The sequence below is a fragment of the Sminthopsis crassicaudata genome, chromosome 1 (genome assembly GCF_048593235.1).
Source record: "Sminthopsis crassicaudata isolate SCR6 chromosome 1, ASM4859323v1, whole genome shotgun sequence".
NCBI classification, from domain to species: domain Eukaryota; kingdom Metazoa; phylum Chordata; class Mammalia; order Dasyuromorphia; family Dasyuridae; genus Sminthopsis; species Sminthopsis crassicaudata.
In genome coordinates this window covers 720,696,712-720,719,353 of record NC_133617.1, presented here as the reverse complement: position 1 = coordinate 720,719,353, position 22,642 = coordinate 720,696,712, and the positions used below count along the sequence as shown (strand labels likewise).

Genomic DNA, 22,642 nt, shown 5'->3' with positions numbered 1-22,642 from the left:
CTTTACAATTACTATGCTCTTTGGAGGTACTATGAGGTGTGCTTCCTTGCTTGAAGTTATGATTGGGAAGCTGAAGAAAATGTATATAAAACAAAAGAGAGACCATGGGCCATTAACACATGTCAGGCTCCGAAGAATGAATGCCATAAAAAGACCACTAGAGAAATGCTGATCCCTCCTTGGTGAACCCCATTTTGTGAGGAGAAAACACAGACTATGAAGCTTTGGCCACTGAATCTCTTTGGGACTTATAATTTTGAGCATCTGGCAGTAGAAACCAGTTAAATTTTTGAGGGATAACTGGTGACTTTTAAAAAACCAAGTGTGAATATTTAATGTTAACCTGAAACCATTCTTTTATTACAGATCATTTAGAAAGGGCTACAATTGCATTAATAATACTTTTTTAAAACCCTGTTTTTCTTCTACTCTATCATATGAGTATTACAACAGGTCTACGGGATCACTGGGGCAGGTGATATTATTCCAATTCTGGCGATTAGAAAACTGAGCTATACAGAAGGAAGGAGCATGGAAAGCAGACTTAAAATTTCTGACTATGCCTAAAGGACCAAGATGGAAAAATCTTCTGTGGATCCAGATTACATGCTGCTTTGGAAACTGAATCTCAAGAAAGTTGCTGCAGGGACTAAGATTTTAAGTATTTTGTTCAGGGTCACTCAGCTAGTATAAATGAAAGACAGGTCTTGAACCCAGGTTTTCAAGACTTTCAAGATAGGATAGATTAACCTGCCTCTCTCAAGAGCATTATAAAGTTCAAAGGAGAAAAAATATGTAAAGTACTTTGTAAAGTTTAAAGCATTAAAAACATATATTGGACTACTTGCCATCTAGGGAAGAGAGTGAATGGAAGGGGGTGGAATTTGAAACACAAGATTTTGCAAGGGTCAATGTCAAAAATTATCCATACATGCATTTTGAAAATAAAAAGCTTTAATAAAAATGACTAGCTTATATATGGTGATTTAATTTGATTTGAGACTCATAATAACCCTGTAAGGTAGATGCTTGTATTATCCCTATTTTATAGATGAGGAAACTAAGGCCAAGAGATAGCAAAGGTATTGCCAAGGATCTGAGTTATAACCTATTTGATGCAGGATATGAATTCAGGTCTTCCTAATTCAAGAATCCCATGCTCTAACCTACCCCACTAGTTAATCCAAATTTAAAGAAGTTAGACAAAAGTAGATCTGTTTATCCTGTCTTTTTTTTTTTGTTTTTAAGTAACATGAATAGCAAGTTAAAAAAAGAGAAAGCATCATACATTTTCCAAATATTTTTCATTCACTTAATGTACAAAATTTAAACTAGAAATAATATGTCTTTTTTTGTAAAGTATATGCTTCATTGTGGGATGTCAGCTTTAGGAAAGAATCACAGGATAGGTATTAGAGCTAGCAGAGGCTCTCAAAAACACTGAGTTCAAGCCTTTCATTTGATAAATGAGAAAACTGAACAGAGAGAGGTCAAATGGGTTGCCCAAAGTGCCACAGGTGTTAAGTATATAAGCTGGGATTTGATCTCAGATGTTGACCAAGCCCAGCCCCTTATTTATCCACATATCTCTCAAAAAACTGACTCAGAGGCTAAGTTACTAGCAGTGTGACTCTGGACAAGTCACTTAATTTGAATTTGCCTTAATTCACAGGAGAAGGAAAGGGTAAATTATTCCAGAGTATCTTTGCCAAGCAAACCCCAAGGATAGCGTCAAGGTCATGAAGAATTGGACATGAGTGAACTCCAATTAGTGACTTGGATCATCTGAAAGAGATTTCAACTCCCAGTTTATCCAATATGCCAAATAAATTGTGTGCAGGGGAAGGAGATTGTGTGGCGGTACACCTACCCATGGCTCTTTGTTAGGACCCCAAATTTCACAGATATTTAAGCAGTGTCACAATCCTAGAGATGGCTTGGAGAGCTCACCTCTGGGTGAATTATGAAAGACTACATTGAGAAAAGACTATACGGTATTGTAGGGAATCAGCCATGGGCAAAGAGTTAGTGATGTGGTCAGGATGATTTAACTGGCTCCCAGAGTCCCAGGCAGTAAGAGAACAGCAGCGGTGAGGGAGTGAGGACAGGCAGGGTGGAAGGTTGTGGGTGACTGGGCAGAAATGCTGTGTTGGCTCGGTTTGCCCACAGGGTGAATCCTGATTCCAGGAGTGAGAAAGAGCAACAGAATTAGAATTCTTTTAGGCTCTTCTTGTGGGAGAATCAGGCACAAGAAGGGAAACGTTTTCTTTCAATCTATTTGAAATAGTTTAAGTAATTCCAAAACTATTTAGGCTGTTGTTGGAAACGACCCATCCAATAGCTGCCTTGGTAAAGATTCATTGAGGGCAGAACCCTGAGATAGGGTGGGGATTCAGATGTCACAAGAATGAAAAATGTAATATTCTACTAACATTTTTCAAGTCATACAAGAAACCAAGAAGCATAGAGCAGAAAGTGGGGGTTGTGCATAATTTACTGAGTGCTAGCACTGGAGTCAGAAAAACTCATTTGAATCTTACACTTGTGGAGTTTGGCAGCCATTGCTGTGTGGCCCTAGGCACGTACCTTCCCATGAACCTCATGGAGTCTTGGTTTTTCTCATCACACAGTCATTTAACAAGTATATATTTAAATTCCTACTGTATACCAGGCACAATGCTAAGTGCCAGAGATTCAAAGACAAAAAAAAAATGGGAATGAAGATGTCTGTCACATCTATCAGAAAGAGTGGAGAGCTCAAATGAGATCATGGAAATTAAATACTTCAAAGTGCCATATAAATGTCTGATACTATTCCAATCATAATAATAGTTCACAATTCTTCCGAAGCCCTAAGATCGTCCTAAAATCACATATATTTGGTTCTTATAACAAGATAGGTAAATAGGTACTATTGCTACTATCCTCATTTTAAAGATGAGGAAACTTAGAGGTTAAGTGACTTGGACAGTCATAGAGCTACTAAATATTTAAGGAATTCAGCATATATATATATATATATATTTTTTTTTTTTTTCTGACTTCAAATCCCACTCTATCCACTCTATTACTTAGTTGTCTAAGACAATAGCAAAGGCTACTTTTACATTACAGCCAAATTAATTTGTTCTTCCATTCAATAAACATTTCTTAAATGTTAAATATATGCCATGCACCATTTAAGCCTGGGGAAGGAGGCAAGTAGGAACAAGATTCAGGAAGACATGAGTTCAAATTAGCCTCGTATACTTATTAGTTGTATAACTGAGCAAGTCACTTAAGCTCTGTATGAGTTTCTTTCTTTACAAAATTGAGGAAAACAGATGCCTTCTTTCCAGGGTTGTTTTGAGCATTAATTGAAAGAATATTTGAAAAGCCTTTTGAAAATCTTAAAGAAATACTTAAAAGCTTGTTATTATTATTGTCATCATTATAATTATTATCCTTGTACAAGTTGTTCTCAAGGAGAAATAAATAAAGTTATGCTTTCCACATTGCTGGAATTAGAAGTATAATTTGTAAAATCCATGTAAAATTTTTGACCCTCTTTAGAAGAAATCTGAATTATTGCAGCTTCCAAAAATTCCCATTTAATTTCTTATGCTGTGACATATCAAAACCACGATGAAGAAAGTTGTGATGTGGAAGGTATAACTACAAGAAACAGACAAAAGGTGAGACAAAATATATGATCCCTTCTGAGGAGATTTTTCTCCTGGAATAGATCTACAGGATTTATAGGATTAATTGCTGTTTGTTTTAAAAGGTTGCTAAATACCCAAACCAATGAGATCTAAGAGCCTGTATGTGAACATACAGGGGCGTACATGAACATATGTGCACCCACATATACATGAACAAATTATTATTGCTGGCATTCAAGGCTAGAAAGGTTAAGGTCAAAGTTCAATGCTTTTTCAGGTCCAGGGTTCTCCATCAGAAACCTGTGGGGAGGAGGGCCCCTTATGGCCAATTTGGCCGCTCCAGTTCATGCTTGGCTAAAGCTTGATGAGGAGCCCTAGTGTGTCCTGCTCCCCCACCCCCATGTCCCCAGTTTAAAATATCTGATGGCTAATCCTTCAAAGCCGGCAGCTACTGCTTTCAACCAATATACCAGGAAGATTAAAAGTACCTACTAGCCCTTTTGAACTCCAGAAGAACCTAAGGAGATGGCTTAACGTCTGTAACTGTAGATAAGAATGACCAGTAGTAATCACATTTAACATGGATATTCTGGACCGTGCATTAAGAGGAACACCAAGTCATTTTTTAACAAGAACATTAAGTAAAACAATTTAAGTAATTTAGTAAGCATTAAGTGTAAACACTGTTTCTCTCTCATAGAGTAACATTGCAAAGAAGCTGTTTGTCCTTTTCCTCTTAGCAATTCCCAAAGGAAAGCTGGCAAGCCCAAACAGCATCCTGTAGAAAATAGCAATATTCCACCCATTGGGAATTCGTTACGGAATCATGAAGAAATGTGTAATATTTCAACTTCTGCTAAATGAAAGATTAAATGTTACCCTTGACAACCATCCCAACGATGCCATTATTATAGGCCCACATATTGAAGTTTAAAACATTAATTAAATGAACATTTTCTGTAGGACAAGGAAGGCTAAGCGAGAATGTTTCAAAGGACTGACTATTTTAGCTTGCTAAAAATAGTTAATGAATAGAGTTAACAGAGTTTAAGCTGAAAAATGAGGGAATGAAAGGGTCATTTCACATAAGCCAGCCAAATAGACTTTGGGCATCAAATTGTAGTAGAAAACTCAGGCCCCGTTTTCTTGGCAAGTGGAAAAGACAATCATGTTTTCAGTCCTTCTGGTGTTCTCTTAGGAGTAACTCCTAGAAAGGGTAATTCTCAAGTCTTGTAACCTAGGAATAGTTAAGCCAAGGGGAACATAAACTGGAATACTACAAAATTTGCTGCTCATATAACCAAAACTCACAAAAGAATGTCAAAGAATGGAACTATGTCATTGAATCTGAAAAGATTTATGGACAAATGAAAATTTAATAGAGCATCTCTACAAGAGACATTGTCAAGGAGTCTCTTTTCTCTAAGATGCTCCCTTTTACAAATGCTTGGTATTGGTGTCTTGGTTCTAAATGTTTTGTCCATTTGATTTTAAGCCTGGGTCTCCCATTAAGTCCAGCCTGGTTTAGTAAAAAATGCTCATGGACCAGAACCACCCTGATTGGGTATAAGGACTTGGCCATTCTTTGTTTTCCAATCTGAACTGGTTAAATTATCCTTATACAACTTAGAGGCCTGCACTTTCTAAGAGCTCAACAATATTAACATTGGATTTAGTGTGGACACCCAACAGGCTTAGCTCAATGCAGTTTAGAACTCCACATTTCAGGAAATTTGCCATATACAAGGCTCCTATGGAGCAGGTTCTCAATATACAGAATGGGAAAGCAACACTTAAAATTAATTCAATAATCTCACACAATAATCCCCCCCCCCTTTAGTATCAAAGTTTTAAAATCAGGTAACTCTTTATATACTGATGTCAAGAGGGTAATGATGCAAAATACCAAACTTGCTGTCAGGAAAACCTGTGTTCTAATCCAGCCTCAGGCATTTAACTAGGTATGTAGAAAATGAAAAATGTGTAAAGTATTTTGCAAATATCATCTCATTTGATTTCACAACAACCCTGGGTAGTGGATACTATTACACCTCCATTTCTAGAAAAGGAAATCAAAACAACCAGTGATCTGCCCCGGGGTGATACAGTTAGGGTTTCAGGTCACATCTGAACTTATGTCTTCCTGGCTATAGCTAATATTTTACCTCCTGGTTCTCAGTTTTCCCTATCTATAAGTGGGGATAATAATATCTGTCATGAGACTTGAATAAGAAATTAACTTTTTGATAAATTACCCAAAAATAAGCACATTTCTTAAATATTTTATAAAAAATCTGGACGTGACTTTTTTTTTTAAAGATATAATTTGAAAAGCCAAGTGATTGTTTTCCTTTTTAATGAGATTCTTAGATTGGTGCAATAGTGATGGAATATTTAACTACTTGAGGACACACAGTGGAGTCCATATCTGGGGTTACTCCCTCCACCAAACTTCCCATCTTCTAACCTTAATAGGCAGTCTATGTAAGTTCTGGTTGAAAAATTCACCATCACCTTCTTCTCTCTTCAGCCAATCTGGTAAGGAACCTCTCTAAAATAATTTAGGCTGGACTTCAGAAGGCAAACATACACTATACTTGAAGCTTTTCCAGTTTGCCTGGTTCTAAGTTTGGGTTCCTAGACTTTGACCACCCCAAATGACTTCCACACCATAACAAGACTTCGGAGAAGGACTTCAGAGGAAAAGTTCACAGCAGGCTTTAGGGGAGGGTATAATATTGTGGACAGGGAGCTGACCTTAGAAAGAGCAAGGTCGAAGTCTACAGCTTAGGCAAGCTACTTAACCCCTCAAAGTCCCAAGTAACTCTCTTAAGATTATACATTGCAGAGCAATGGCTGAGGGAGTTTCCTTGCTAAGAGAAAACTCCCCAAAGAAAGAGTCAAAATAATACAAAAATCAATCATAGTCTTGAGAATTCACAGTACTCTGGAATCACTTAGCACCAGGATAAACTCACATGAGTAGCCCCCATGAGGGCATTATTACATCACAGAATAATAACTAGTGTTCATAATGATGAGCATGAACCATCCAGATAAAGGTCAAGTTATGTTCAATTACACTTTAAGTAAGAAGGGAAGGAAATGGGGAATTCATGTTAGAATGATTTCCATCTCAAATTATTAAAATTTTAAAATAGTATGAGATTGGAAGGAAATAGCGTGAGTTACATGGAAAACTCACTGTTCTATCACAGAACTGACAGATACCCTGAAATGTCAGACAAATGAGATATGACTGACTGAAGAGGGAAGCATGCTGGGTATATAGCCACCTCATCCACCCAGGATGATGTCATGGTGGAGAGAGTTTCTCTTTCCACTGAGTATACCATATGTTTGGCTAGAACCAGGAAGTACAACTGAGTATATTTGATGGGATACAGTTCTTTTGGAAATACTTTTACTTTTTAAGTTTCATTTTTTTAATGAATTGAACTATATTTTGTCTCTTCCTAGACCTTATTGCACTGAAAAACAAATTAAAACAAAACAAATACAAATTGCAAGAAATTCTCTTGTTGGTTGCATTCAAAAAAACATTTCATTCTGCCTTCTAATCTACCACTTTTAATAGAATGCTTCAGCACGACAATCACGAATGGATCATTGTCTTGGTCATAGCTCCAATAACTTTTCTAGTTGTTTGTCATTACAGTGTTGGCTATATAAATTTCATGTTTGCTCATTTTAAAGGAATTCTGAAGAAGTAACACAGAACTTTGAGTTCATTTTTCTTTATTAATTTACCCTTATTTCCTTTATCTTCTGACAAACAAGAAATGAGAAAAATCTGTCTTTTACTAGGAAAAATATACTTCTTCTTTTAAAAAAAACCATGGAAAAGGGTTCTGAATTTTTTTTGTAATGGCTGGTAATATTTCCTTGCCAGTTGGATGTTAACTTTGGAACACTACAATGAATAAAGACAGAAAGAAAGGTCAGGGTCCTTGAATGACTATGTCCTAGACAAGGTTTATGATTTAACATCCATGCTAATAAAAATTAAATAGTTACACAAGACCACTACCAAAATGACAAACCATTATTAGATTCAGCACCCTATGAATTTGCTCAGAGCAATAAAAGCCAGCCGAAGGTTAGGCATTAATACTGGGGGCACAGATATCAAGGTTCTTGGTCTTAAATTATTGGTAAAAGTCAAGTCAACTGTCAGTGCCTTTAGGATTTATCCTCCAATAAATATGCTCATCAAAATGATCTTATAAAATCCTTATGAATCTCGTCATCATAAATCCAGGTCAAATATGAGCCCCCAAATGGCATTTAAAATTGTGTCATCCATCGCCTAAAGTGATGGAGAGAACAGCACTGATCAATCACTCTTCTTTTTAACCAGATTTAAACCAGAACCAATTAATTGACCAAGTGTACACAAAAAATTGGTTTACATAAATTAATAGGCATTAAAAGGTAATTGTAAGACCTCCAAGAGAAAGGACAGAACATTGTTTCTCTCTGTTGCTTTGCATACTGTTTTTCCAGTTGACTATGAGCAACTTGGGCACTGGCATTGTTTTTTGTCTTTTTTTATATCCCCAGAGTTTAACATAGTGATTGGCACATTGTAGGCATGAATGCTTATTGGCTGATTGACTGTAGACTTTTTCTTTTTCTTATTGTTATCTGTAGCACTTAGGATAGTGCCTGGCACATAGTAGCTGTCTAATAAATATTTACTGAATCATTACTACACTTAATAACAACTGCTATTTCACCTTGAATGAGATGTTTGATCCTGTAATGGTATATTCTTGTTAATGGTTATTAATGAGCTGCAAAAAGAAAATTTGGTTTAACTCATACAAACTAGCAGAATTATAATTCTCAACCATACATTGACTCAATTACCAGACATGCTCTAAGTACCTCCTCTGGCTAAGAGGGCATTAAGAATACAAAGATGAACAGTGGCCATTTTTGAATCTTCACAAGGAGCTTACAATCTAATATGGGGATGACGTATATAAGATGGAATGTGATGGGTAATGACAACTGTATTGATCCTTTTAGGAAGATGTCAACAAGGGTAGTACTGTAGTAATGGTGGAGGGTGTACACAAAGAATGTAAGGATTGGATAAAGAAGAGAAATTAAATTTTGCAAGGGGGAGTAGACTTACATAAAAAGGAACAGGTTGAAGCCAGATTCTAGAGGGCAAGGACATCAATGTACTCATTACTTATGCAAGTCTTCTAATAAAAGTATTTATATGGTACTTTAAGGTTTGCAAAAACACTTTACAAATTTTGCCTCATTTGATCTTCAAGGCCACTGTGGGAAGTAGTTGTTATTACTAGCCTCATTTTACAGAAGAGGAAATTGAGGCAAATATTAGTTAAATGAATTGCTGAAGTTCATGCAGCTGGTAAAGCTAGATTTGAATTCAGATTTTTTTTAACACCAAATCCAAAGCACCAGCATCCTCCAGATGGAGAAGTAAAGCATCAGAGGTCAGATGAACTAAAGACCAACTTTTGAAGTATTCTCACTTCCACAGTTTTTCAACTGAATAGAACAGACCATACAGGGAGTGTTGGGATATGGAAAATGATCTGTGTATAAGTCTCTAAGCCCTTTGCTTAGATAGGTACTGCTAAATCCGTATCTGTGGATAAACAGTGAAGACAAGAGGAAAAATACAAACAATAGTATGGGTTCCTTACTCCTGTAAGACTGGATTAGGTTATGTCTCAAGAGTATGACTCAGCTCCACAGCATTGTGATTTCTGGTTAATGTGGAACTCACCAGGGAAGAAACTAAAATCTGGGCTTTTATTGCAAATCTGAGCAAAAAAAATGCCAATTAAAAAAAAAATTAAGCAAAACTAAAACTTTCATTCAAAGTCCTCTAAGTTAATGAATCTTCCCTCTGACTACAGATTTGACATTTTAAAAGTTGATTTTAATCCTATTAGTTCAACATCAAAGAGTAAAAAGAGATTCATTGGCAACATTAAACAGCCCGACAATGGAGCGTTCTGAAGAAAAAGAGAAAGACCTACTACCCCCGGCTGCTATTCTTTCTTAATTAAGTTCATATCTTACTAAATATTCTTGGCAGAAATTAAAGCCCAGTGACCTAAGCCCACTTTAGTGCATGGCCAATTTTGCTGTTTCTACTCATTGATTTTGATAGGAGTTTCACAGCCAGTCATGATGAACTGCCCAACTTGTGGCCTCTTGGAGGGTCTATCTGCCATGTTCCACAAACAACTCAAGGCATTTCTCTTATTATAGATATAATCTAACATAAGATTCCTTAGTCAGCAGCTCATAATATTTTATTATACTATTCAATATTTTTGTATATATGCTGCATATACACATATGCGTACATAGTATTCCTTAAATATGGTGTAATCTCCTTGATGGAAGGCTCTATTTTGCTGGGCTCTATTGCCTCTGCCAAACTATTTAACATCTGATGTAGAATATGTGGATGTTTAATGTCACATAAAAATACTTAAGCATGAAAAGGGAAATTTATTCTCTTTTTCAAGAAAATGTAATGGAGTGTTGGCAATTAAGTGTAGTGTGCAAGCCCTTCTTGGAAGACTGGGGAGGCTGATTTTGGAAAGGCATAATGAAATGCAGTGGAACGGGCCTAGTTCAGTATTGACTGACTACATAGCTGGAGACTGGGTACATTCAGATGATGCTGGTCAGCCAAAGAAAAGCCTGATTTTGTTCTGCTTTCTTTCCTGCCCAACTGTGGTTTGATAGTCAGAGAGACAATGCTATTAGTAGAGAACCTTGGGTCCTCCTTCTCTAAGGTCAATATATGGTCTCAGTTTTAGAGAAAGGTAATGGCTATGACTTTGTCCAAAAAAAAAAAGTCTGAGAGATAAAGTTTTGCCAGGATTTGCTAGAAGTCAGATATTGAGGTGTGAAATCCTAAGAAAACTACCTGGATCAGTCTAACCCTTAGGCCATGCTACATTTGAAAGTTAATTTAATTGGGCAAAACCTTTGTTGAAGCTATGATAAGTCTGAGCCCACTCTGCTTAGAGACAAAGGTAGTCCATAAAAGTAAGCTTTTAGATATTAGAGGAAAATGTATTTTTGTTCTTTATATAATTTGGAAGTAAATATCCTTTGTTTTAGATTTTTTGTTTTTTGGGTTTTTTTTTAAAGGCATTTGGGGTTAAGTGACTTACCAGGGTTATACAGCTAGTAAGTGTTAAGTGTCTGTGGTTTCACTTGAACTCAGATCCTCCTGACTTCAGGGCCCATGCTCTGTCTGCTGCCATCTAGTTTCCCCATAAATATCCTTTGCAAAAACTAATTGTTATGAACTGATTAAATGGAACTGGGGCACAATCACTAAACACATAGGAATGGGTACTCAAGTGGATAGCTTTTGTTCTCAGAGGTGTCCTCAGATCCCTGAAGGAAGATGTAGTCATCCTACAGTTGGATTCTTCAAGTATAGGAGTTGAGAGAATGACTAAAGTGTAGAAATCTCTCTGTGTGTATATATTAGAGGATTAATTTTGGTAGTGGTAGAGGGAGATTGAAAAATGTTAATAAAAAACTACATACTATAGTGAAACTATAAAAACAAACAAAAATCATTTTTTTTTGTTTAAATTTGGTAGGAAGGACCAACCCTTAAAAGAAATATAGTTATACGAATTGGGCTGTGCATTCTTCTGTTTCTTACAGGATTCTCTAAATTCTGCTTTAAGGATTTTCACTGATAGGTCTTAATGGGAAAGGAAGACATTGGATTGGGAAAAAAGCAAGGCAAGATTAGGAAAATATTTTTTTTGAAATTGTAAGCTTATATATGTATAAATATCAAGATACCTATTCCTATATCTATAATCTGTCTCACACAAGTTAAATGTAAAATTCCATATTATTGGGCCAAAACCTGGAGCCATGGGCAGTGGGAGCAGCAGCCAGCACAAGATTCTTGAAGCAATTCCTTGTTTTGGATTCCAAGTTCATTATCACAGAGCCTCATGACCTGAGGATCAGGTTATCCTGAGGCTTCTGGGTAGTATTTATTAAATAGACACATAAACAAGACATGATGCTGGGTGCTGTCCAAAGCCAGTTAAAGATGTGCTGGTCCCTGCCAGTGAACTCGCTCTCTCTCTCTCCTTATCTGGAGCTATGAGTAGAAGACCATACTCCACACATAACAAGCATACAACAAAAACTAAGCCAGATGAGAGCATGACCAATGCATTCAGGCAAGAAGAACAAGGTTTTAGGAAAATGTATAGAAAGTTAAGGGAGCATTTAAATCTTTATTTTGTTTAGTTGGGAAAAGTTTTTAAAAATCCACATATATATATATACATGTAATATAGTTTCATCTATAACATAATATATGGGAATGGGAATGGAATAGTATAGCCATAGATCTGGGAGGATAGCATGAGGAAGTACCAAGGTATGGAAAAATGAATGAGGAAGAAAAATAAATTGAAGAGAAATATAGTAATGTGGAAGATGGAATGATAAAGTTCATGATTGGGTGTAGGAATTCTGGAGTTTGTGAACATGGAGGCAGAATCCTTATGAATAAAGTCTGAGGATTCCTACATGTGACTGAATGAGAAGAGAAAAAGGATACAGCAGTTGAGGGGATTGAAGAAAGGGTTAAATTTAATGCATTCCAGGGAACATAAACATGTATGGTGATGTTATGAGGTATGAGGGCAGAAGTTGGAAAGAAGAAGCTCTGAACTCATTGAGAAAGGAAGGAGAATGTCCTGGAAATTAACAGATTATCCAGGATAGGAACTGGGTGACAAATTTGAGTAGAGTGAAGCTCAGAAGAGGAAAGGTGATTGGATAAGGGATATTCGAAATGACAAGGGATATTGTAGAGTAATTTGACTGCCCCACTGCCCAGCTATTGATGTGTATTGGTGGAGGCATTTTAACATATATATATGTTATATATATATATATATATATATACACATATATATTATATGTGTATTATATATATATATGTATTATATATATATATATTACACATACATGAGAGAAGGGAAAAGAGAAAAAAGAAGGAATGGGGGAAGAGGAGGGACAGAGAGAAGGGAGGAGGGAAAAGAGGGGAGAGAAAGAGGGGAGAATGAGGAGTGAGAGAGAGAGAGAGAAAGAAGACAGAGGAAGAAAGGGAGAGTTAGAAGGGGGTAGGAAATTCTGCGATTTTATTGATATATGGAACTCCAGAATGCAACCTGCCTACACTGACTGCACTCCTACTTAGAAAGATCTGCCTAGGGTTACATGGCATATGCACTAATAGTCTCAAGAAGGTATTCTCTTTTGAATTTAAGAGTTATATAAGAAGAAGGCAGGAGAAGTCTGCAGGACATCACTGCAGAAAGAGAGCTGTCAAATTTAGGAGCCTAGAGATGACAACCAGGCTATGGGAAAACTCTCCAGAGAAGATTAATGATGATGTTAAAGAGCCAGTAATGGGCACTAGCAAGATTTGTGGAGTAGGAAATCACTGGAAGGAAAAATGGAAGCTGTACTGAAGTCAGGAACATGATGACAGGATGCTGAAGACACTGAGATTCCTTGTCAAGGGCTTAGCGGTTCACAGATTGCTGGAAGGGAGGAATATGTGCTGCTGAGTTTGGGGGGAACCAAAGGGTATTAGGGACAGTGACTAGAAAGAAACATATTTAGTTTCTTAAGGTTCTTACCCTTGGCACTAAGAAGGTAGTTTATTCTCTGGGGCAATCTGGGCAATTATGCATGTCTTGTAGTCTTCCTGTACTTGTTTAGTTGTTTGAAACACTCACAGACGCCAGATATTTCCAAGTGAGGTAAGTGAGATCAAATTTTTGCCTGCTCTCACTTATTTTCCTTTTAAAACTCATCTTAAAAAAGGAAGAAGTGAAATAATGCTAAAAACTAGCATTGGGATTTCAATGGGATGCATTTTAATTTTTTTTTGTATGCCCTAAAATCCTCCACTCAAAAGGCAGATTACAAACTCAATGAGAACCTTGGGCAGCTCTAGTGACAGATCTCAGCATATTCCACAGTGCAATGGGACATCAGTGGCCAAGAGTTCAGCCTGGAGATGGAAAGAGCATGCTCTCCACTTCAAACCCAAAGAGTATCCATATAGCCTTCAACTGAAAATTTCCTATATATATACACATACAGAAAGAGAGAGAGAGAGAGAGAGAGAGAGAGAGAGAGAGAGAGAGAGAGAGAGGGGGGGGGGGGGGAGACAGCACTGCTAATAGCAGTGGATCACAGAACATAAGAGATTGAAGGGTAAGAAGACTGAAAAGAAAGGAAGGATTTCAATTGCAAAGAAGATTTTCTGTCTGATCCTGAAGGTAAGTGGGAATCCCTAGAGTTTACTGAGTAGGGGATGGACTTCCATTTTAACAAAATAACTTTAGTAATGGAATGGATAAGGACTGAAGTGGGCTTGGAGACCAGTTAAAAGGCCAATAATCCAAGGCCAAATGACAATAGTTCAAGCATAGTGAGAACTGCGGTGAGGCTAGTTGAGTAGAGAGAAAGGAACATGAGTGAGAGATGTGAACTCCTCTGTTTCTGTGTTCTGTCAGAAAACTTGTGGCCAAAAAGAGAAAATGGACTACAAAGAATCATAAACATTGTAACGGTAAAACAAACCTCTTGGTGGTAGCGAATGGAATAGTTACAAATACTTAGTAGGTCTTACTCATTAATTTGTGTACAGTAGCTAGAGGAACATATCTTTCTGGTTTTATAATAGAGACCTGATAAGTTTATGAAATTTCTTTACCAAAATTAGTGCTGTGAATCTATTTCATAAAGGGCATAGATTCCACAGAATTGGAGCCAAGATTTCAAAACAAAAGTCCTCGAACAAATCACTAGAAACACAACAAATTGGCTCTTTTTCTTTTGGGTAAGTCATTGGAAAAAATGTTTTTCTTTGACTGCTAGAGTTCAAACCCTAGAGAGAGATTTCAGTATGAAACCAAGAGCCGTTCCACACTGAATCTATAATTAGGGTAATCACATGCTTATTGTGCGTTTCCGAAACTGTCGCCTAAACTCTGGTTTTAAGTCCATCCTAGGCTATATACACAAAGTATGTCTTTGAGATGATTATGAAATAAAACTTATTAAGCCCCTCCACACTCTAGGCATGGTACAAACAAGAAAGGGAGATGCCAGCCATGCCCTGGAGTACATTCATTTTGGCTAGCTCACCAGGGATAGGAGAATGAACAATGACAAAACATGAGTGTTTTTCAATCGTTACATATTCCATGATATCAATGTCAAGGGAAATATTACCCAGAAATAAAAACCTGCCAGTGCTCTGCAGACATTTAAAACTCTTAAAGAATATGTAATTGAAGTAAAAGAGCCAGAGTGGTTTTTTTTTTAATGCTAACATGACCAAAGAAGCCTGCCAGAAATGTTACTGCAATTTCCTGGCTTTGGCCACAATTTTGCTCGATGTCATAAATATAAATATTTGTTTCTCCTCACCCCATTCCATGGTAACCCATTTATGACAGATCTTGGCATATGTCTGCCTCCTATACAACTACCAGGCACCAAATGCACATACCCTCATGTCAAGAACTTTGATTAAGTCAAGATTATTAGTAATAAATATTGAGAGAAAAAATGGTAGACACCATTCTCCTGTAGCTATATACCATGGATTTCAGCTATCATTTGTACATAAGAAAGGCTGTATAACCCAAGAGTCCATCCATTTTTTCAGATATGTTATGCTTAGACAAGATGCTGTCATGGATGTGGAAGTAGAAGAGACCTGTTGGGCATCAACCTCCAGGGAGGCATATCACAGGGAAATGAATGGCCCAAAAAGGCATCCTCCAGTGATATAGAGAAAAATCTGGACCAAATCCAAATATAGTTGGAAAATAATTCCATTTTTCCTATTCACAAAAAATATAACATTAACTACAATAATACCCTGAGTTCTACAAAGCTTTCTAAATTAAATCCATAATCATTTGAAAAGATGAGATTAATCATTCAAAGTAAAAATAAAATGGATAAAAATGCATAATATCTAGATTATTTCTGAGAACTGAATGCTTAATTCACTACAAGAAGAAGGGTAAGGGAGAAAGATGGAGAAGGAGAGAGAGAAAAAAAGGAAGAGGGAGAGTGAAAAATAAGGGAATGGGAGAAGAAGGGGAGAAAGAGGAACAAGGGGAAGAAGAGAGAGAAGGAGGAGAGAGATAAAGGAAGGGAGAGAGGAAAGGAGAGGAAAATGAGACTGAAAATGTTCTAAAGTAGTATTTTAGATGGACAATAAGTTGGGGTTTCTAAATGAGCTGCACTTTTTCAAAAAAAGAATGAAAATTATACAATAGATACCCCAAATATTGAAATAATATTCATAAAACATTACAAAATCTCAAAATGACTCCTGGTACACTGGACCAAAGATCTTTTATCGAAGACTTACTGAAAGAAACAAACATAAGTTGAAAAGAAAAGAGAGAAAATCTAATCCAAGATGAGAGGTATGGACTTGTGAGCTATACCTGCATCTACACCAAGCAGATCATAGATTTACAAAAAATCAAAGATTACCTTCCAAAATCGATAAGCCTCCTATAGGCCCAACCACTCAAAGGTCACTCCAACTACTCATTTGTGAATCTCAAATACAATAGAAGCAGATTTAAGTAGAGGACTCCATAAATGTGACTTCTTATGCTTCTGTTCTTTATGCATGATGGCTACGTGAAATTCTAGGAGCATCTGTTGTACCCACAGAGAAAACATTCACAAAAGCATCCAAAGTTTCTGACTCTTCTGGAAGATTTCCAGCTGCTTCTAATCCCGGGCACTGGGAACCTATTTTTAAGAGACAAAGATTTCTTTAACCAATATCTGTAATTTGGAAGCACCATGGAAAGTCCCATGTCTAGAATGTGACACATGTTCCTCAGCTGTCCATTCCAGGAAATCCTAAACATTTCAGGTCTGTGGACAAAAGGAACAAACTTTTCTATCTGGTTTTAAAAAGCTATCCACATATAAAGATTTCTATTCCTGCATTGTCAAGGAAGGAAAAGAAGGGGGGAGCTCCTGCAGAAATATAACAATGATCCCCAAAGGATCTCTTTAGAAAACATCTTCAGAGTGCCATCAGAAGAGATTTTCAGATATTAACTCCAGTGATTGACGGACACTGATCATTAGGTGATTTTTATTTTTATTTAACACTGTAACATAATAATCATAGCTAACATTTAATTAGTACTTTAAAGTTTGCGAAGGGCTTTACATGTTAACTCACGAGAATTTGGGAAGTCGGTGCCATTATGGGCCAGCTATGTGGTGCACCTATAGAATACCTGACCTGGAGTCAGGAAGACTCTTCTTCCTGAGTTGCAAAATGGCCTCTGACACTTTTTAACTTTATGACCTTGGACAAGTTACTTAATCCTGTGTGCCTCAGTTTCCTCATCTGCAGCTGGAGAAGGAAATGGCAAACTACTCTGGTATCTTTGCTAAGAAAATCTCAAATAGACTCACACAAAGTTAGGAAATGACTTAATAAGGTCCCATTATTACCCACATTTTGTCCATGAGGAAACTGAGGCAAGTGATTTGACCAGAATCATTTATACAATTAGTATATGTCTGAGGTGAGATTTGTCTTAACTGACTCTAAGTTTCATGATCCATCCACTGTTCACGTGGCTGCTAACATTGGAAATCATGAATATTTCATGAATCTAAGGAACTATCTCTCAACAATTACAGCAAGGATTTTCTTTTCCAAAGCCTCCTGTCAGAAGCACACCAAGCAAGCATTTTACTTGAAAAAGATGGATCAATTTTAGTGAACGATAAACTCAATAGGAGGCAACTGAAGCTCAGATTTTGGACCGCCATATTGTACTGCTTCCTCCTGCCTTCTTTCAATTTCCAGTTAAATGCTACCTTCTGCAAGAAGCCTTTCTCAATCCCCGTTAATGTGAGTGATTTCCCTGTTTATCTCTCATTTAATCCACCTATATTCTGTTTGTATATAGTTATTTGAATGTTTGTGTATAATCATTTGTATGTGGTCTATATGCTTCTGGAAAACAGAGATGGTCTTGTCTTTTTTTATATCCTTGGTGTTTAGTACAATCCCTGACACACAGTAGGTATTTAATAACTTAGTAACATTACAGGTGCTAGTTAATGTAAAATGATACCCTGTATATGGAAAGAGGGGCTAGCATTACATTGTATCACACAGAATGAGAATTTAGATGCTTAACTGAACTTTCCCACTTACCACCAGAATGCTTTGGAACAAAGAAGACTTGGAAGGGATGTCCCATTGATGACATCGAAGACCAATTCTTTGCTTTCAATAACAGAGGACTTTCGTCTTAGTTGTAGCATTTTATGTCAATGACTAAATCACCTGCTAATCAGGGAATCCCACCTGTGTTGTTATTACCAAATAGTGCACTTTCGTGTAATTTGTTAGCCATGGTGGAATCCACTGGGACAAAGTGTTCACCTGGGTACCTGGGTACGATGACTCTGGATGACAATCCACTCCTGAGCTTCAAGTAGCAACACTAACCTACTCTCTATATTCACATTTAATTTTCCATTTGACATTGCTATTCCATACCCTTTCTGGAGTCGTGCCTCCATTTCGCAGTGGTCACAGGAGACATTTCTTAATTGATTCTGAATGAGGAGCAGAGGCTTTTAATTATCTTTCATTGCACGAACACACACTGGGCACACTCCAAGTATACTGTGGTCTGACTTTTTTTTTTCCTTGCTGGCACTGTAGGGTTTTGGGGAATCAAAACAAGAGTCCAGAAAAGCAATATTCTTTGAACCTGCAGAACAAGTTTAGCTAGAATGTCAAAGGCTTCTCCTGGCATATGTTTATATGACGTACTCATTGGGGGATCTTTCAAATGATAGAGCACAGTAGGCATTGTACATTCTACATTAACAAGGATATATTTTTAAACTGTGTTCTTTCTTTTCGTGGTTTTTTCTTGAATCTACCATTGGTTTGCATTAGTCTCCTACTTCTTCCTCTGACCTGGGAAGATCGATGTGAATACAAAGCACCCACAGTTTTGTAACCAACCCACTATATCCATTTGTTATTCCTTTCCCCCCACTTTTTTTTTCCTGAAAGCATGATTTCTCATCTGGCTTTAATATTCCACAGTCATGTAGGTAAGAGAAAACTCTAAGACTTGGCAAACAGATCCAGAGTTCAGCAGCTTTCCTGAGGAACATGAAATGTTTTATAATTCCAAGAGAGAGAAAGATTTGTTTTAAACATCACAGAAAATGGTCATCTCATTTTATTTTTTTTAATTAAATTTTATTTTTCCAATTAAGCTCTTATTTTCTCTCCTTACCCCATGTGAACAATATAAGAAAAGGAAAATTCTTAATGCAAATATAATTAGTGAAGAACAAAAATTCCACACTGGTCATGTCCAAGACGTATTAGGCCTTAGTGGGTTTTCAAAGTATATCATGATCTTTCTGGCTTTAAGGTGGTCCTCCTGATTCATGTTATGCACAGTATTGATGAGAGATCTAATGGCTTTTCAAATATTCTTTTAAAAGTTATTTCATTGTAGAAAGTCTTGTTTTGCTCATTTCCCTCTCCAGCAGTCCATAAGTCTATTCCAGTTTTTACTAAAATGGTCCATTTTATCATTTCTTATTGCATAATAATATACCAATGATTTTCATTTTGTTTCTAGATAATTACATCATATTGAGGGCTCCCCCTTCTCTTTTTTTTGTGGTCAGACTACTTAATACTGAACCTAACAGCGATCATGCTGGCTCCTTTGTATACATGATCTACACGAAATTTAAACAGCATATTAGACCATGACATTAGAGAATATTAGAAATGTTGTTTTTAACATTATTAGAAATTTATGTATTGTATTAGAGGAATCAAGTTGAGTAAGGTAGTAGACAGACACCTGTGATCTCTGCTTCTAGGGAAGATTGAGGCTGGTGGATAGCTAGAATTCAGGAGTTCTGAGCTGAGGCAGTACTAATGTCAATCAGATGTACTCACTAAGTCTGATACAGCAAATCCCCAGGAACGGCAGGGTTAAAATGCTGCCTAAAGTGGGGTGACTGGCCTCAGACAGAAAAATGGAGTTGATACTATACTGGGACTAAGTGGTTGTAACACTCCCAGTTCAGGCAAGATAGGAAGACTTAGGCTATAAAATAAATACAAAAATAAAATCATCTGAATCCAATTGTTCTCCATTATCTTGTACCATACAGACCCTTTATTTATGGCACTCCATTGTCTTTTATAATTTACTAGCTTATGTCATTGGTTACCTGCTCAAGGGTATACCCATGTCTTTTCCTCTAACCTAGACTGCTCCTGGGGGGGGACCTGTCTTCTTTCTAACCTTCAGTGTCAAGCACAGCACTTTATATAGTGGTAGTACATCACAGATAATTTCTTAATGGATATCCAAAGACTCAAAAATTACAAAAAATCCTAGGGAGAAACCCTCAGATTCTTTTAAAAGAAAAACCATCTAGTCTAGGGATGCCCAAATGAATAAATCCCCCAAAGACTCAGGAATTCTTTGGGGGCAGGGCAGCCATCTTAGTAGAATGATTCTAAATACCATACTTTGGAGCAGAGTAAGTGAGGAAGGAGAAAGGATCCTTAGAGCCAGATTCTCTACTGAGAATGTTTTTTTTAGAGAAGAGGAGGCTCAAGAGCACAATGTGCCTTGAACAGCCTCCCCCAGCTCACTCTTAAGTAAGATGAGGTTCACATAGGAGCTCTCTCCATGAGACCAGTTATGGTTGTTAGCATATTTATTTGGTACAGGCTATATTCAAAATAACTAGCATATAGTGCCTTAAATTTAACAAAGGGTTAGAAATTTAAATCTGGAGGACACCTTACAGGTCACTGAGGAATTTATAAATGAGGAAACTGTGGCCCACAGACATTAGATAATTTGCCTAGGTTCATTCAGCCACTAAGTGTTAGAAGCAGAATTTAAAGTTGGGTCTTTCTCACCCATGCCCAGTGCTAGAGATAACACACTAACTTATGGAGGGGTAGGGAGGGACAGAACAACAGGGTAACAAACCCACTTCTTTCAACTTTATTTCTTATTAAAAAATAAAACATTGCACTTAGAAAAATCAATTACTCTCCTAAGGTTTACAGTATATGTGAAAATAGAATTCTCTAATTCTTTCAAGGTTCTGACATCAATGCACAGAATAAACCCACATTTCATTTAGTTCCCACTTAAAAGTGATTTTTCAATCTGCTTAAAATAAATGCTCTAAAAAGCACCTGAGAAAAAGCAACTCCCACAATTCTCTCCCTCTTTCCCTACTTCTCTCTTCTTTTCCTCTCTCATGTTTGCAAACTCTGCCTGACACATTTCCATCTTGTTGCTACAAAGCACTTCACTTTGTACTTGGCAGAGCTGCTAGATGTCCTGATTTTTCTATTTCTGTTATGACAGTTCTTTGCATTTGAGACCATCAGCAATAGAGTTCTGCAATTGAAGTAACAAGATATAGCAGGAGATCTCCAGCAACTGCTTCTCAGACTGTTCATAAATAACATGTGAACAGAGCTTTCACATGGGCACAAGAAAAAGGGGTTGGTTCTCTAACCACTTTGTCTAAGATTATTCTGAGGAAAAAAATCAAACCCAAACATTAATTACATCTGGATATGTTTAAATGTCATTAAAATATGCACTGTGTGAACTACGGGGGACTCATGTTACTTCCAAAAATGGAGTCTGTGCTATGAGTTTCTAAAGCCATCTCAAAGGAGGGTGGTTTCCTTCTCCACACAGACCAAACACTCCGGCACACTCCAAACACAACTTTTCAGAGTTATATTTCACCTGCACAAATGGAAAATACCTTCACAGATAATATCAGGATTTTACCCATGAGCTGTTTCAAGGAGAGAAAGAAGAGGACATCCAGAAATGGGCCACAAGGGCTCTGACTAGCTTTCTATTTGAAAGTATCTAAGTCGGTGGTGTGCCAAGACAAACAAAGTCCCGAGCAGAGGGATGGTATGGAGATCCTATTTCAATAACTAAGCATGTCAGAAGGCAGTGCACCTCAGAGCAACCAAAGAGGGAGGGAGGAATAGAACCATGGATATCCTGGGCACACTTGGAGATTTAATGGACTTTATACAATAACAACTGCACTAAGAAATGGAAAAGGGTATACAAGTAACAAGATTTGAATATTAAATTCATGAAGGATAAGGATGGGACCTATTTAAACTGAATTGAGCAAGGATGGGCTCTTATAAGGAAATGAAAGGATATTTTATTATTATCTTATCTTAAATTTACTTCTTGAGCTATATGGTCTTTTGGCTTGGTAGTCTTTTGATAAAACCCAAGAAAGGCATGATTTTGTTGAGAAAAAAGATGAAATATTTTAGGTTTTTGATCTTTTGTATATTTATGAGGAGAGGAAGTCAATGGCTCAGCAGAGAGGGTCTGGAGTCAGGAAGACTTCAGTTCAAATTCAATCTCCTAACTATATGACTCTGAGTAAGTCCTTTAACTACTTGCTATCTAACAAAATATATTCATTGGAAAATGAAATGGCAAAACATTCCGGAATGTTTGCCATGAAAATCCCAAATGGGGTCATGAAGGTTTGGATGTAACTGAAATGACTGGACAACAAATGACTGGAAAACTCAAAAATACGTAAATACAATCTAGGTTGATACAGGTGGTATTTTACTAAAGAAAAAAGCATGTTATTACTGAATTTTGTAATAAAAGGAAAAGCCACAAAGGCTCCCAATTTCTAAACACCGAACTTTTATAGTCCTAAGGGAAATAGTAATACTTGATCTTTTAAAAATTATGAAGGGATTTTGACTGTAGGATTTTTTTGGTCTCTTCAGTATTCCAAAGCTAAAATTTAAT

The 22,642-nt window shown here is 36.9% G+C and overlaps 1 protein-coding gene across 1 annotated transcript in view; it reads right to left on the bottom strand.

Moving 5' to 3' along the window:
* Positions 1 to 22,642, bottom strand: part of PDZRN3 (PDZ domain containing ring finger 3) — a 277,947-nt gene that overhangs the window by 164,703 nt on the left and 90,602 nt on the right. The gene's annotated exons all lie outside the window — the stretch shown is intronic.